Genomic DNA, 14,689 nt, shown 5'->3' with positions numbered 1-14,689 from the left:
TCAGTGGCGTATCTGGAATTTAATGGGAAAGGAAAATTACAAATCTTCATTAAGGATGTTAATTTGATGTTCAGGCAACATGGTTCTTTAAATATGTTGATATAAACTGACCGTGATATTGTTGAATTCATTATTTTGAGTAACGGTGTTCAAATAGAATGGCTTTATCATGGACACCAATCATTTTTTGTTAACCAATCAAACTATTATGATTTTCAATAACTATAATATGCAAGAAAAACAGATGGTAGGAAATTGGGATTTCCATATTTTATATCTGAATCTTAATTGTTCCTGCCATCTGTACTAAATTATGAAAAAATGCAAGAACTGTTTTGTTTTTATTAAATCAGGATGAATGATATTTTGTTAAAAACCTCAAGCGTTAATTCTTTTAAAAAAGCATTAGTCTTTGGAACTTAAGGAAAATTTATTGTATAAGGAATTCAATATAAATTTTAGGAGCTCTGAACAAAGAACATGCACAGGATGCAATGTTATATTTGTAATTGTTTCTAAGCTGGATATGTGTTGACTATCTTTCATACCACGTAATGCAATTCTGTTGCTGTCATCATTAAGAATCTTTGAATTAATGTGCATAAGTGTGTAAGAAAGTAATACAGAAACTGCAAGTTTAAGGGTGCTTAACTTCAACTCTGTGCCTCTATACTAACTAAGCTGATTTTAAATTGCTATTAAAGGTGCGTTGCATTATTCTAGGCCATACACGAAACAGTGAAGCTCAAATTTTACAGTTGGTAAAAATCATCACTTGCATTAACTTTGAAAAGATTAATATCATCCTGGCTTTATGACTATGTTGTATTCATTGTAGACAATGTATCAACATAAAAAAATGCCAATAGTTGGATCGATCAAACCCTTAAAGTGAAATAAACAGTTATACTCAATGCTGATGTTTAGTTAGGCATTTTCTGGAACATTAAATGAAATCCACTGCTTTGATATCTTGCATGTAAAGTAATATGTATTTTACCCACACAGTTCTCATCAGTGACCCATGCTATCTACTGTCTCAAGACATAAATACGTCTGAGCTTGCAGTCATTCTATCAGTTTCAGTCTATTGCCCAATTTAATGTGTGTGCATTGGACTTCAGACAACAGCTGCAAGGAGCCTGGTTAGGTCCTCACTATGTCACAGAAGTCTAGGACTTCTTTGACTACTCATCAGGTTACTAGATTCTAAAATTAGCTCGTATATAGTGTAACTGAATTTGATTTGAGCAAATTATCCAGCATGTTAGGTACATTATAGGCTCAAGGTTGTTAAAAGCACAGTCACAGACCCAACCTGTAAATAATCTAGCTGATAAATACCAAAGGAAATACTTCAGTCTGAAACCCTGTACAGTATAATAAAAAACATAGACAACATTAACACAGATGTCTAATGCAAACTACGTTAACTACTTGATTACTTTTAAGAGATAGTAACACTGGTCCTGACTTGATACTACACTAAACCAACAGCTCGTTAGTCCACTTTGCAAAATCAATTTTGAATGTTAAATGACTTTTGATAACTGTTTATAAACATGAATGCACTCAAAGTAAGTAAAATTGTACAATTCAGATATACAATAAATCCACCTAGCTTTAGTTGGGATACCACAATACTCAAGTGTGGTTCAGAATTCTACTAACAGGCTCTAATTATGTGAAAGAGTATTTTAGGCATCCTCAATAAGAGTTTTGTCATCATTAATATCCTTGGAATTTCCATTTGGTGTTGACACACTGCCAACTTTCACTCTGTTTCAAAGGAATTGCAAGACAGTGGTGCAGAACATTTGTTAGTAGAGCAGGTTACAATGAACTGCCAAAAGATCTGCATCAGTTAGAGAACTGAGAAGAGGAATAGAAAATGGATATCAATTTAAATAATACTCATAGTCTTTGTCCCATGGCTGGGGAGCCTAAAACTAGAAAGCAGAGAAACAAGAAAAGGTAGGGAGAGATTTAAGAGACCTGACAGGTAATTTCTGTATTCAGGTGGTAGAAAGTACCTGGAATGAGCTGCCAGAGGAAGTGGTCAAGGGAGGTACAACTGTAACATTTAAGAGACGTATGTATATGTACATAGACAAGAGGGATTTGAAAAGTTATGGGCTGAACACAGGCAACTGGGACAAGAAGTAATGATAAAGTAGTTGCCATGGGACTGCTGGGCCTAAGCATTTGCTTCCATGCTGTTATAATCTATGACTCAATTGCAAGTTGAAAAATATTAATCAATCTGATTCTGCAATAACAAAAAGCACCAAAGAGATCATTGAACTCTTTTGAAGATGTTTTCATTGAAGACACCTTTAAAAGGCAATGCCTCAAAAAGGCAAGATCCATCATTAAGGACTCCCGACACCCAGGCCATGCCCTTTTCTCATTACTGTCATTAAAGAGGTGGTACAGGAGCCTGAAGACGCACACTCAATGCGTTATGAACAGCTTCTTCCTAGCTGTCAACAGATTTCTAAACGGATAATGAACCCATGTCTATTACATCGCTTTTTTTCTGTTTTTGCTCTCTTTTTGCATTACTTATTTAGTTTAAACATTATATATATATATATGTTTCTTATTGTAATTCATAATGTTGTTACTATTATTAGTACTGCTGCCACAAAACGACAAATTTCATGACGTATGCAATGATATTAAACCTCATTCAGATTTTCTTCCTGAAGTTAAAATGAAAGGTGCCACGCTCTCCATTTTTAATATGTTCTCCCCAATCTAAAATAACAAATATGAAAGATTTTTTACTTAATTGAGAGAAGCACATGGACCCAGAATCTAAATGGGCACAAGCAATAAACTTACAGTAACAGAGCAAAAAAGTATACAAACAGATTAGAGAGGTTTGAGAGATGATTTGTGATGAATTGCTAATAATTACAAGGCATCAAGTTATGTTACCAGCAGATCAAAGAAAATCAACGTAGCAGCTATGCTCAAAATAAAGATGTGATAAATCAGACATAGACACCTGCCCATCTAATAAAAGCAGAAAGATTCAGCAGGTCATGCAGCAGCTGTGGAAAGTGAAATAGTTAATGTTTCAGACCCTTCTCCAGATTTGGGAAAGTAAGAAAATAAGGTAAGTTTGAAATTACACAGTAGTTGGGGAAAAGATGAAGGGAATCTCTTTAATAGGGCTAAGCAATGGTTGCTCTGAGGATAAGTTATCACTTGGTCAATAGGTTAATGGGGACAGTTAGCAAGAGAAAAATACGGAACAAAATCAATTGAACACAGCTAATGACACGAGCACAAACAAAAGATCACGGAAAGGTGCAAAATACAGGGCTGTACAAAGTGCCCAAATGGTCAAGCTATGCTAATAGAAAGAGGAAAAACATAACCATCATCACAGCTGAATGACAAAGAGCAATTCTGATAAAAACTGAGAAAATGAGAAACTTGAAAATGTAGAAATCAACAGTGAGTGCAGAAAGCTAAAATCAGATGATGAGATACTGTTCCCCACACTTTATGCATTGCAATAACACTTCAGCACTGAACACACAAATCAAAGTGGGAGTAGAATGGAGAATTAAAGTGGGAGGCAGAAGGGAGCTCTGATAGAATGCAGGTACTCCATAAACAGTGAGCTGTCTGCACTTGTATTTTTCCCCCAGTGTAAAAGGGACCACACTGCAAACAATGCATGCAGTACATTAGACTGGAAGAAGTACAAACAAAATTAATGGGAAAGGAAGAGATAGAAGGACAGGTGTAGCACTTTCTACAGTTGCATGCAAAAGTACTGAAAAAAGTGAATGGTTAGAGGAAGAGCAGACTGGGCAGTCATGAAGGGAATGGCTTTGTCAAATGGCTGAAAGTAGAAAGGAGGAGATGGTGTGTTTGGTGGTGAATGACAGAAATCATGAAGTATAATCTAGTGAACGTGGAATCACTTTCCCGAATCTAACAAGGAAACTTCTACCTAAAAACTAACTTTGTTTTACTTTCTTCAAACAGTTGTAAGGTGAGTACCAGAGGAACTGTATCCTTACTCTGACCAGGGCAGGAGGTGAGAGGAGATGTCTGGAAATTAAACAAGATATCATCAAGAAATAATGGGAGGAACTAATCAGCTGAGCATTTCCAGCACTCTCATTTTATGTCTCAGCAATATCTCTGATCTGTATTTCACATCTTTTTAATTTGTTTTTTTTTCTCTCTCTAACTGCTTTTCCTAATCTAGTAAGCAATCAGCTTCATAAATTGTGCAATCACATCAAAAATGCTGGCCTCACTTCCTTGAATTTATTTTCCTTGTTCATGGAGTTATAGAGCACTACAGACCATAAACAGGTCCCATAAACTTGGCCCATCTAGTTCGTGCCAAGTTGTTATTCTGCCTAGTCCCATTGACCCACATCAGGACCATAGCCCTCCATACCCCTCCCATCCCTGTACTTCCCCAAACCTGGCTTCAATGTTGCAATGCAACTCGTATTCACCACTTCTGCCGGCAGTTCGTTCCCCACATGCACCACCTTCTGAGTGAAGTTCTCCCTCAAGTTGCCCTCAAGTATTTTGCCTTTCTTCAATGACCTTTAGTTCTAGACTCACCCAGCCTCAGTACAAAAAGCCTGCTTGCATTTACTCTATCTGTAACCATCATAATTCTGGATAACTCTATCAAATCACCCCTTATACTCCTATGCTCCAGGGAATAATGGCCTAAACTATTCAATCATTCCCTATAACTCAAGTCCCAACAACATCTTTGTAAATTTTTTCAGTACTCTTTCAATCTTATTGATATCTTTCCTGTAGGTAGGTGACCAGAGCTACACACGATACTTCAAATTAGGCCTCACCAATACCTTACACAACTTCAACAAAACATTCCAATTCCTGTACTCAGTACTCTAATTTATGAGGGTCAATATGCAAAAAGCTCTCTTTATGACCCTATCTACCTGTAATTCCACTTTCAAGGAATTATGTATTCCCAGCTCCCTCTGTTCTACTGCACTTCTAAGTGCCCGACTGTCCATTGTAAAAATCTTATTTGTTTTTCCTCCCTAAGTGCATTAGCTCACATCTGTCCACATAAATTCCATCTATAATTTTTCAGTCCATTTTTCCAGCTGGTCCAGGTCCCGCAGCAAGCTTTCATATCTTTTCTCACTATCCAGTAACCCCTCCCCAATCTTGGTGTTACTTATAAGGTTGCTGATACAGATTAACACATTATCATACAAATTATTAATATAGATGACAAACAACGGACTCAGCACCAATATCTGCAGCACTCCACTATTTCCAGGCCTTGTCCATCCAAATATTTACATATCCTGTCCCTTTGAATACCTTCCAATAATTATCCACTACTGACATCAGGCTCATCAGCCTATAATCTCCTGGCTTATTCTTAGAGCCTTTCTTGAATAATGGAACAACCTTAGCTATCCTCCAGTACCTCATTTGAGGCTAAAGATAGTTTACATACCTCTGCTCAGGACCCTGCAATTTCTGCACTTGCCTTCCATAAAGTTTGAGGGGAGACTCATCAGGCCTTGGAGACTTTGCTCCAGATAGCAAGCACCTCCTCTTCTATCATCCAGATAAGGTCCCTGACCTCACCACTGTTTTGCCTCCATTCTACAGACTTTGTGATCATCTTCTGAATAAATACAAATGCAAAATGTTTATTTAAGATCTTCTCTTCTCCTTCAGCTCCACACTAATCTTCAAATGGACCAATTCTGTTCCTTCTTATCCTTTTTGCTCTTAATATGTCACATCACTTCTTTCCCACCCTCTCTGCAACTTAAGACTACCTTGTTTCCTCATTTTCCCCAATCTTAACAAAGACTTCTACAGAAAACATTAAATTTGTTTTACTTTCCACAAACAGTGCCTGACCTTTTCCAGCATTTTCTGTTTGTATGTCAAATTCACACAATGAATTTATGTTGAGTTCTACTTACTGAGTTATTATTAGAGATTACTAAATTTATTTCTGCTGATCTATTACTTTACCTGGAGTTCCAACAAATGTGTAGTAAATGAAAATTAAAAATATGCAGTAGCTGGAAATCCAAAATAAAAACAGAAAATGCTGCAAACACTAAGCAGTGCACTCTGCTTCTGGCCTTTGACCAGCCAGATCTAATACAGACAGTGGTTATATTTAATTCAATGCTGAGTACTAATGAATGCAATATGTCCAGATGCATCTGCAGGGGCAACTTTGAACTTCCAGTTGCTTTTTATGTGAATTACCTGCCTTATCCATCGCATCTTACACTGTTCTAATGAGGTTCATCATAACCTTGAAGAAGAGCACCTCAATTTCTGTCAAGGTACATTTCAGCCCTTGGGAAACCAGCTGAACAATTTCAGAAAACCTGCTTTTGGATGACTGGCTCAGAACTGGTCAATTCTGATGGAATCTTTCGGCATTCTCCTTTGGTTTTAAATTCAGGCATAACTCTGATCTGCATTTCATAGACTCCATATGTGTTCTTTCTCTAACTCACCACATTAATCAATCAACCAGATTGTCCACAGAGAACAGAATCAACAAAGCAATCTAGGGCTCTCCCCACTGTTACGCATTTTGTCCAACCCATACGTGTCCCCAGTTTCACTGTGAATCAAAATGCAACTATTTTGTCTCTTTCCCAATTCTGATGAAGGGTCCAAGACCTTCAGAAGGGTCCTGCTGAAGGGTCTCGGCCCAAAATGTCGACTGGACTCTTTTCTACAGATGCTGCCTGACCTGCTGAGTTCCTCCAATGTTTTGTGTGTGTCACCTGAAACGTTATCTCCATTTTTCTTTCCCTGCTGCCTGACCTGCTGAGATTTCCCAGCACTTACACAGTATTCCCAGCAAGTGGGCAGCATTTACACAGTATTCGCTCAAACTGGGGCTCAGGTGGTCGAAACATCTCGGCTCTCTCGATCTGGTAGGACCCAAGTCATATCGACCCTAGGTGTACGGAATTGGAGAAAGGTGATTTTAGCACTGCTGAGTCCATTGACTTGTTAGCGAGGAGTTAACCACATGCGTTTCTGTGATGCCCAGTAAGAAGGGGTTTCAGCAGGATGATACAACCGTGGCTGGCAAGGGAAGTCAAAGGCAACATAAAAGCCAGAGAGGCCACATAAAAGAGCAAAAATTAATGGGCAGTTTGATGGGAAGCTCTTAAAATCCAACAGAAAGCAACTAAAAAGTTATAAAGAAAGAAATGGTGGAATATGAAGGTAAGCTAGCTAATAATATTAAGAAGGGCACCAGAAGGTTCTTCAGATATATAAAGAGTAAAAGAGCAGTGAGAACAGATATCGGACTGCTGATAAATTATGCTGGAGTGATGGTAATGGAACAAGGAAATGGATGAATGAACTGAGTAGGCATTTTGCATTATTCTTCATTGTGGAAAACACTAGCAGTATGTTGGACATTCAAGAGTGTCAGGGGACAGAAGTGAGTGAAGTTGCCCTTAACTAGGGAGAAAGTGCTTGGGGAACTATAAGTTCTAAAGGTAAATCACTCATCTGGATCAGGTGATCTACACCCCAGAGTTCTGAAAGAGGTGGCTGAAGAGATTGTGGATGCACTAGTAATGATCTATCAAGAACCAAAGGATTCTGGCATCATTCCAGAAGACTGATAAATTGCAAATGGCACTCCACTCTTCAAGATGGGAGACAGCAGAAGAAAGGTAAATATAGACCAGTTAGTCTGACCTCAGTGGCTGGGAAGATGTTGGAAACAATTGTTAAGGATGTGGTTTTGGGGTACTTGGAGCCACATGATAAAATAGACTGAAGTAAACATGATTTCCTCAAGGGACAATCATGCCTGACAAATCTGTTGGAATTCTTTGAAGAAATAATAAGCAGGATAGACAAAGGAGAATCAGTTGATATTGTGTACTTGGATTTTCAGAGGGCCTTTGACAAGATGCCACACGAGTCTGCTTAACAAGTTAAGAGCCCGTGGTATTACAGTAAAGATACCAGCATGGATAAAACATTAACTGATTGGCAGGAGGCAAAGAGTAAGAATAAAGGGAGCCTTTACTAGTTGGTTGCTGATGACTAGTGGTGTTCACAGGGAACACACACAGACTGCTGGAGGAACTCAGCAGGCCACACAGTATCTATGGAAAAGAGTACAGTCAAGCCTGAAACATTAACTGTACTCTTTTCCATAGATACTGCCTGGCCTGCTAAGTTCCTTCAGCACTTTGTGAGTGTTGCTTAGATTTCCAGTATCTTCAGATTTTCTCTTGCTGGATTTCCACAGGGGTCTGTGTTGGAACGACTTCCTTTTACATTATAAGTCAATGATTGGGATGACAGAATGATGGCTTTATGGCCAAGTCTGCGAGCAATATGAAGACAGGTGGAAGGGCAGGTAATTTGAGGAAGCAGAGGGGCTACAGAAGAACTTAACAGATTAGGAGAATGGGCAAAGAAAGGGCAGATGAAATACAGTGTCAAGAAGTGTATGGTCATGCACTTTGGTAGAAGAAATAAAAGGGTTGTCTATTTTCTAAATGGAGAGAAAATTCTAAAATCTGAGATGCAAATTGGCTTGGGAGTCCTTGTGCAGGATTCACTAGAAGTTAGTCTGTGGTGAGGAAAGCAAATGCAATGTTACCACTCATTTTCAGAGGATTAGAATATAAAAGTAAGGATGTAATGTTGAGGCTTTATAAGGGACTGGTGAGACCTCACTTGGAGTATTGTAAGCAATTTTGGGCTCCGTATCTAAGAATGGATATGCTGACATTGTAGAGGGATCAAAGGAGCTTCATGAAAATGATTGCAGGATTGAAAGGCTTGTCAAATGAAGAGTGTTTGATTACTCTGGGATTGTACTCACTTGGGATTCAGAAGGGGGTGGGATCATCCGGAGTGGATGTGGAGAGGAGGTTTCTTATGGTGGTGTAGTCTAAGACCAGAAAACACAGCTTCAGAATAGAGGGTTGACCATTTTGAAAGAAGATGAGAAGGAACTTCTTTAGCTAGAGGTATGAACCTGTGGAATTTGTTGCCAGAGGTGGCTCTGGAGCCTAAAACATTGTGTATATTGAAGACAGAGATTGATAGATTCTTGATTAGTCAGGGCATGAAGGGTTATGGGGTGAAGGCAGGAGAATATGGCTAAGAAGGAAAAGGATCAGCCATGATAAAATGGCGTAGCAGATTCAATGTACCAAATGGCCTAATTCTGCTCCTACATATTATGGTCCATCCTGATTGATCACAGCCACTCATGACTGTGTGGCAAGGTATAGTTCAAATACAGGTGTTACTCCACTTTACAAAAGTTCGCTTTATGCCACTTTGCTTTTATGAAAGACCTACATTAGTACCAGTGGCTGATTGACTATTCCTGATTGCATTTTGAAGAGTTTGTAAAAAAAAACTCAAAATTTTGATTACATCATCTATTAGGGCAAACAAAATGCAGTAATTTCTCAGTTATTGCTCCTATACACTTGCTGAGCATTGGACATTCTTGACAGTATACTTGCAAACATGAGGTGATATTTATGATTTTATCTCCGCAGAATGCTCCACTACTACAATTTTAATGGAGAGTTCCAATTCTATGCTCAGCTTCCTCCCATACGTCACCCCCAATCTCCATCTTCTCAACAAAAATAACAATGGGGCTATGAAGTTATTCTTGTACTAAAACAAAAATGTGCAGTCTGAGCTGAAGGCAAATTGCACCTAATTCCAGACCACTTGGTGCTCATAAAGAAAGGACTTCCCATTTGGGATTTTCACCAGCTCTGGAAACAAGATTCCAACATTAAACTCATCCAAAATTAATGTCAGCAAAAAGTGCCCAGTATCTGGCTCCAGCATAATTTTCAGCCTTACTGTTTGATAAATGAGGACTTTTATTTAATTAAGGAAGCAATTGCTTTTATTAACATGGATTCTGCCCAAATTGTGTTATTTAAAGGGCTAACACAGATGACATTTTTTTGTCAGACTACTCCACAACAGAGTGCAGTCTTGTTCTACCCACTGTTGACTCTTACACAAGTGAGTCTTTCTCATATATTCAATGATTTTTCTTCACATAGAGGGTGTATTGAATGGGGACTTGTCAACACTCAGAACTTTTCTTGCTGAATGGTAAGGAGATCGACCATGAGCATTGGAAATATTATAGGCAACTACAGGAACCATGGAAGTGTCAGAGAAGGGCTCACTGCCCAAGTCTTATTTGCACAAATTAAAGGGACCCTACTCTGATCTAGATTCCTATGATACAGAGAATACAAGTACTGGCTCGTGTGCTAGGATTGCTGTTATATTTAAAATCAAAATTGTCATCACACTTTATCTTTCTTGCTTCAGGGTTATTTCAAGTTGTTACTGCTGGGTTTTGCAAGCTCTCATAGTTCGCTGCTCACTGAACTGGGAAGGTCACCCAAATCTCATATTCAAGGAGAGAAGACTTCATCTACCTTTCAGAAAAGACAGAGCAGACATAGGCATTGCCTTCACTGTAACCTTCTCCAAAGCAAATGTAATTGTAGACTGCATATTTCAAACCAGGCAACCGGCTGCCAGAAGCACCTGGCTGTAATAATTGTGAGTCTCAGATATAGTACAGATTATATCCCTCTTGATTCTCAGAAAGCATTTCCCCACCTTCTGGCAACCTGTCCAGTTCAATAAGATCCTAAGAACACTCTCCCTTCACTCTTTCTTCACCATAGCACCTTTTTAAAGAAGCAGCCATTTCCAGTAGATGGAAGAGTGTAGCTTGTATATATCCATTTGAAGGGAGGTCCCATAGTGCAGATACAATGTTAATGGTGGCAACGACATATTACAGTAGATCAGTACAAAAACAAACATTAAAGCTGATGCAGCATCAGTACTGTTCTGTTATTGTGGAATGCGAGATTGCAATCTTAATTGCGTATTTTAATATAATCATAGCATGCTACACATTCAATGCTACTTTAGTGCAAGTAAAAAAATAATTTCTAGGCATTGGTCTTTGCTGATTAAGGTTTTGCAAGTAAACCAAACTAAAACAAAATATATGAATTTCAGGCAGCAAATGAGTTCCCAAGATATCACAAATTAAATAGCATTCTTAATGACCTAGTTTAGTAGGCTAAAAAATTTTAAAGAGCATAAATACTCTGTAAATTCCTGATTACTCTGATCAAACACAGCCTTTTGCTGCTCCCCTTTATGAAGTAAATTATATATTCACTTAAAACCAAAATTTAATAGCTTCAATTTATGATGCCCTTCATCCTTGTTGCTTTCTTCAATTAAACTTTAGGTCCAATGGCAATCATACAAAGCAGATTGGCTGCTGTAGTTAATGTAACTGTTTTAGCAGTTATCCCACCTCCCCCCCCCCCCAAATGAAATCAATGGGGCAGAATTGCTGAGAAATCCATGTAGTTCCATGTGAATCTTACATCATTACTCTGTGAATGTGCCACCAAAATTAGGGTCATCCCCAAGTGCATTGAGGCTGCAAACTTGCTGGTGGAGTTCTACAAGCAATTCCCCCATCTACATGCTGATCTGACATTGAATTCCACATGTAGTCCCAGTGGCAGAGTACAAACTGCTGCAATTCTCTAGCAGCATAAGCTCATTCAATTGAAAGGAGGGGGATTACTGTGAAGGAGAAATGAAAGTATTAATACCTTCCGAACTAATTTAATTTGTTTTGATGCATTTAATTATTTAAAAATACTTTTATAGTTCCAAAATGAAATAGTTTCTAAGATTGAAAAAAAATTCTTCAAATGTAATTGATTTGAATAGCTTTGAGTGTTTTTAACTATGAAGGATTTTGGAGACGTCTTCAAATTTTTTGAAGATTTCAAATTTTTGGATTTTGAAGAATGGCCTGCACAGTCAGAAAGATTCAAAATACTTGAAAGCTTTGATAGCTTCCTGAGGGATTGACTTTGCTGAACATCAAGGAGACACAAAGGACTGTAGATGCTGGAATCTGGTATAACACTATAGACCAGATGAAGGGTCTTGATCTGAAATAATGAATGCCCATTCCCCTCCAAAGGTGCAGCCCAACCCACTGAATTGCCCCAGCTTTTAGTGTACTGCCAAACATCAAACTGTTTTGTTATGTGTTTATTCTGTCTCTTCATCACTGTCCTACCATGCATTCACTGCCCCAGCCTTCTGACCCAGAACAACATTATATTGCACAAAATCCTTATCACTTTTCACTGCAACAGCTCAGGGCAATGGCAGTAGCAAACAATCACAACCTGCTCCGGCAGTAAGTTCTGGGTTAACAGTAATAAGATGCTTAAGCATCTTAGGTAGCCATTAAACAATGTGGTTTACATATTTACCATTATACCCACCAGAGTGTGTCAGCAGCATCAGTGTAAAACAGCCAACAGCACTATCATCAACCTTAGTGAAGGACTTGATTGCAGATTGAAACTACACTGCATCTACATTTCTATGGAGAGTACAAACCACTCTCTGCCTTACCACTTGTGTGAATAGACATTAAACACTGATGATCAATTTGTACTGTATCTGTGGAAGAGGTCACCATTCACTGTCTTACCTACTTTGCAATTCTTTGAACAGAAAATTATACAACACACATTTATAGCAAAGTTCCAAAGACCGCCTTGTTCAAAGCAGCAGCCAAATTAACTATAATTTTATCGCAAATGCTCCAATGATCATTTTTGGCTTGTTTTACTCCAAGTTTCCCAAGCAAACTAGAACAAACATCACATACAAGCACAATGCCCTTGTCAAGCCTCCTCCCATATGTGCCCTCCACATCTATCAACAAATCTATCTGTTTCCTTCTCCCTCAATTGCTTGTCCAATTTGCCATCTAGACTTCCCACAGTTAATTCCTGTGGAAACAATGATTATCACAGGCTTTGATAAAGCAGGTCAGGTGGGGTTTCTGACAGAATTTACCAGCTGATATCTTGCAGCTGTACTGCAGACTCGTCCTGGTTTTCCATGAAGCCATTTCATTAGCCTTAACTTTTGGGAAAGAAGAGAATTCAGTCATGATGAATTAAAAGGCCAATCTTAAGTCAAGTTCAAACTTAATTATCATTCAACCATACAGGAATACAGCCAACCAGAATGTTATTCCAGGGACAAGGTGCAACATACAGTACCAACAGGCATACATACACAAGGCAGAAATAGTGCATATAGGACTGCAGTAAAATACAGTCACACAAGAAAATATATAGTCCAAGTCCTAGTCCCTGAGTCTATGAATGTGGCAACTGTCTGCAGTCAAACACAATACATCTCGTCTTCAGCTCAGCAAACACTGGAGGGCTGCCAAGATTCAGCATGTATGCTGCACCATACAGCCTCAAACATTCTGCTGGAGTGTACCAATTCTGACACATCTCTCTTGGGCAGTTGCAAACAGGCAAGACCACAGCTTGTGGCCTAGTCCTTGATACGACTGAGAACATACAGCTCCTCCGCCGCTTGCCGATAAACCAGCAAATCAGACTTGCAGCATTCCACATTAACAATGTTTAACAGAATCTTGCAGTCACAAGAAAAGCAACTAATACGATCACTCACTGTTAGACTGCACACCATCTTTGCGCATCTCTCCGGGCAGTAATATGATCCGCCCCGAGTCCAGATCCTTCAGTTTCTCTGCCAACAAGAAACTTGCTGATTGGGTAGACTTGCAGTACTTCCAGTTCTTAATTTTCAGCAAGGTCTTGTGATTGTAAAAAACTTACTTTAAAAAAGATTAACACCTATGGTTGGCCCCATAGAGGCCTCTGCATCTGAACGCACCACCAGCTTACCAAATGTTAGAAATGAAGTCAGCACTTCCTGATGCCCTTCACACCTTTAAAACCACAGTCCTGTGGTGTTGACTCCTAAGTTAGCATGGGCTTAAAACTCCAAATAAGAGATTTGGACTTAATTCTTTATATTACAAGGCTATTACCTCAGTAATGGCATTAAAAATTATGTTATCAAGAGAGAAATCCAACTGAATCAGCCCATGCATAAAGGGTGTTTGTTATACTGCCAAGATGATAATTCTGTTAATGCATTTGACACAGAAAAAAAAAATTACTTTCTATCATTTAAAGCAATTCAGTTTTGTTTTTTTTTAATTAAAAGTTACATTTCCTTTAATATTCTGAATTAATGTCCTTACCATCACAGTACACGGCAGCAGTACCTCAGAACATGCAAATTTTAAACATATTAGATGATGCTCGTTTATTTTTTAAACACCATTATGTGTACATTATTTAACGTGCACGCTGGCAAGAATATCACGATAGCAACACATCAGGACCCACAACCAAACAGTATGATGGTGATGATAAACTTGGCTAGCTTCAATCACATTTTTACTGCTGGCTTCCATCCTCAAGATATCAAGTTTATTTATCTGCACATCCTTGGGCCACATGCTGCACAAAAATGTGAACTTACTAGTCACAATTAATGCAGTATTGTAATGATGATGATTTAGTATAATGTACTCCCAGGGTGAGATAATGTATGTGTAGCATTCTTTTCACATGTAAGAAAACAATTGTTTGCTGCTGTGGTATATCAGTCAGAACTAAGCTGCCAAACATGGGTTAATATTCTACTGCACAGGCCAAAGTTTATGGACAAAGATCTCCAA

General features: G+C 38.5%; 1 protein-coding gene across 4 annotated transcripts in view; it reads right to left on the bottom strand.

The window, feature by feature from the left end:
• sdk2b (sidekick cell adhesion molecule 2b) overlaps positions 1-14,689 on the bottom strand; it is a 943,317-nt gene that overhangs the window by 783,028 nt on the left and 145,600 nt on the right. The gene's annotated exons all lie outside the window — the stretch shown is intronic.

Source organism: Hypanus sabinus, chromosome 23, assembly GCF_030144855.1.
Source record: "Hypanus sabinus isolate sHypSab1 chromosome 23, sHypSab1.hap1, whole genome shotgun sequence".
NCBI lineage: Eukaryota > Metazoa > Chordata > Chondrichthyes > Myliobatiformes > Dasyatidae > Hypanus > Hypanus sabinus.
Note: the sequence above shows the minus strand (reverse complement) of the source record. Positions and strands in the feature narration are given on the sequence as shown.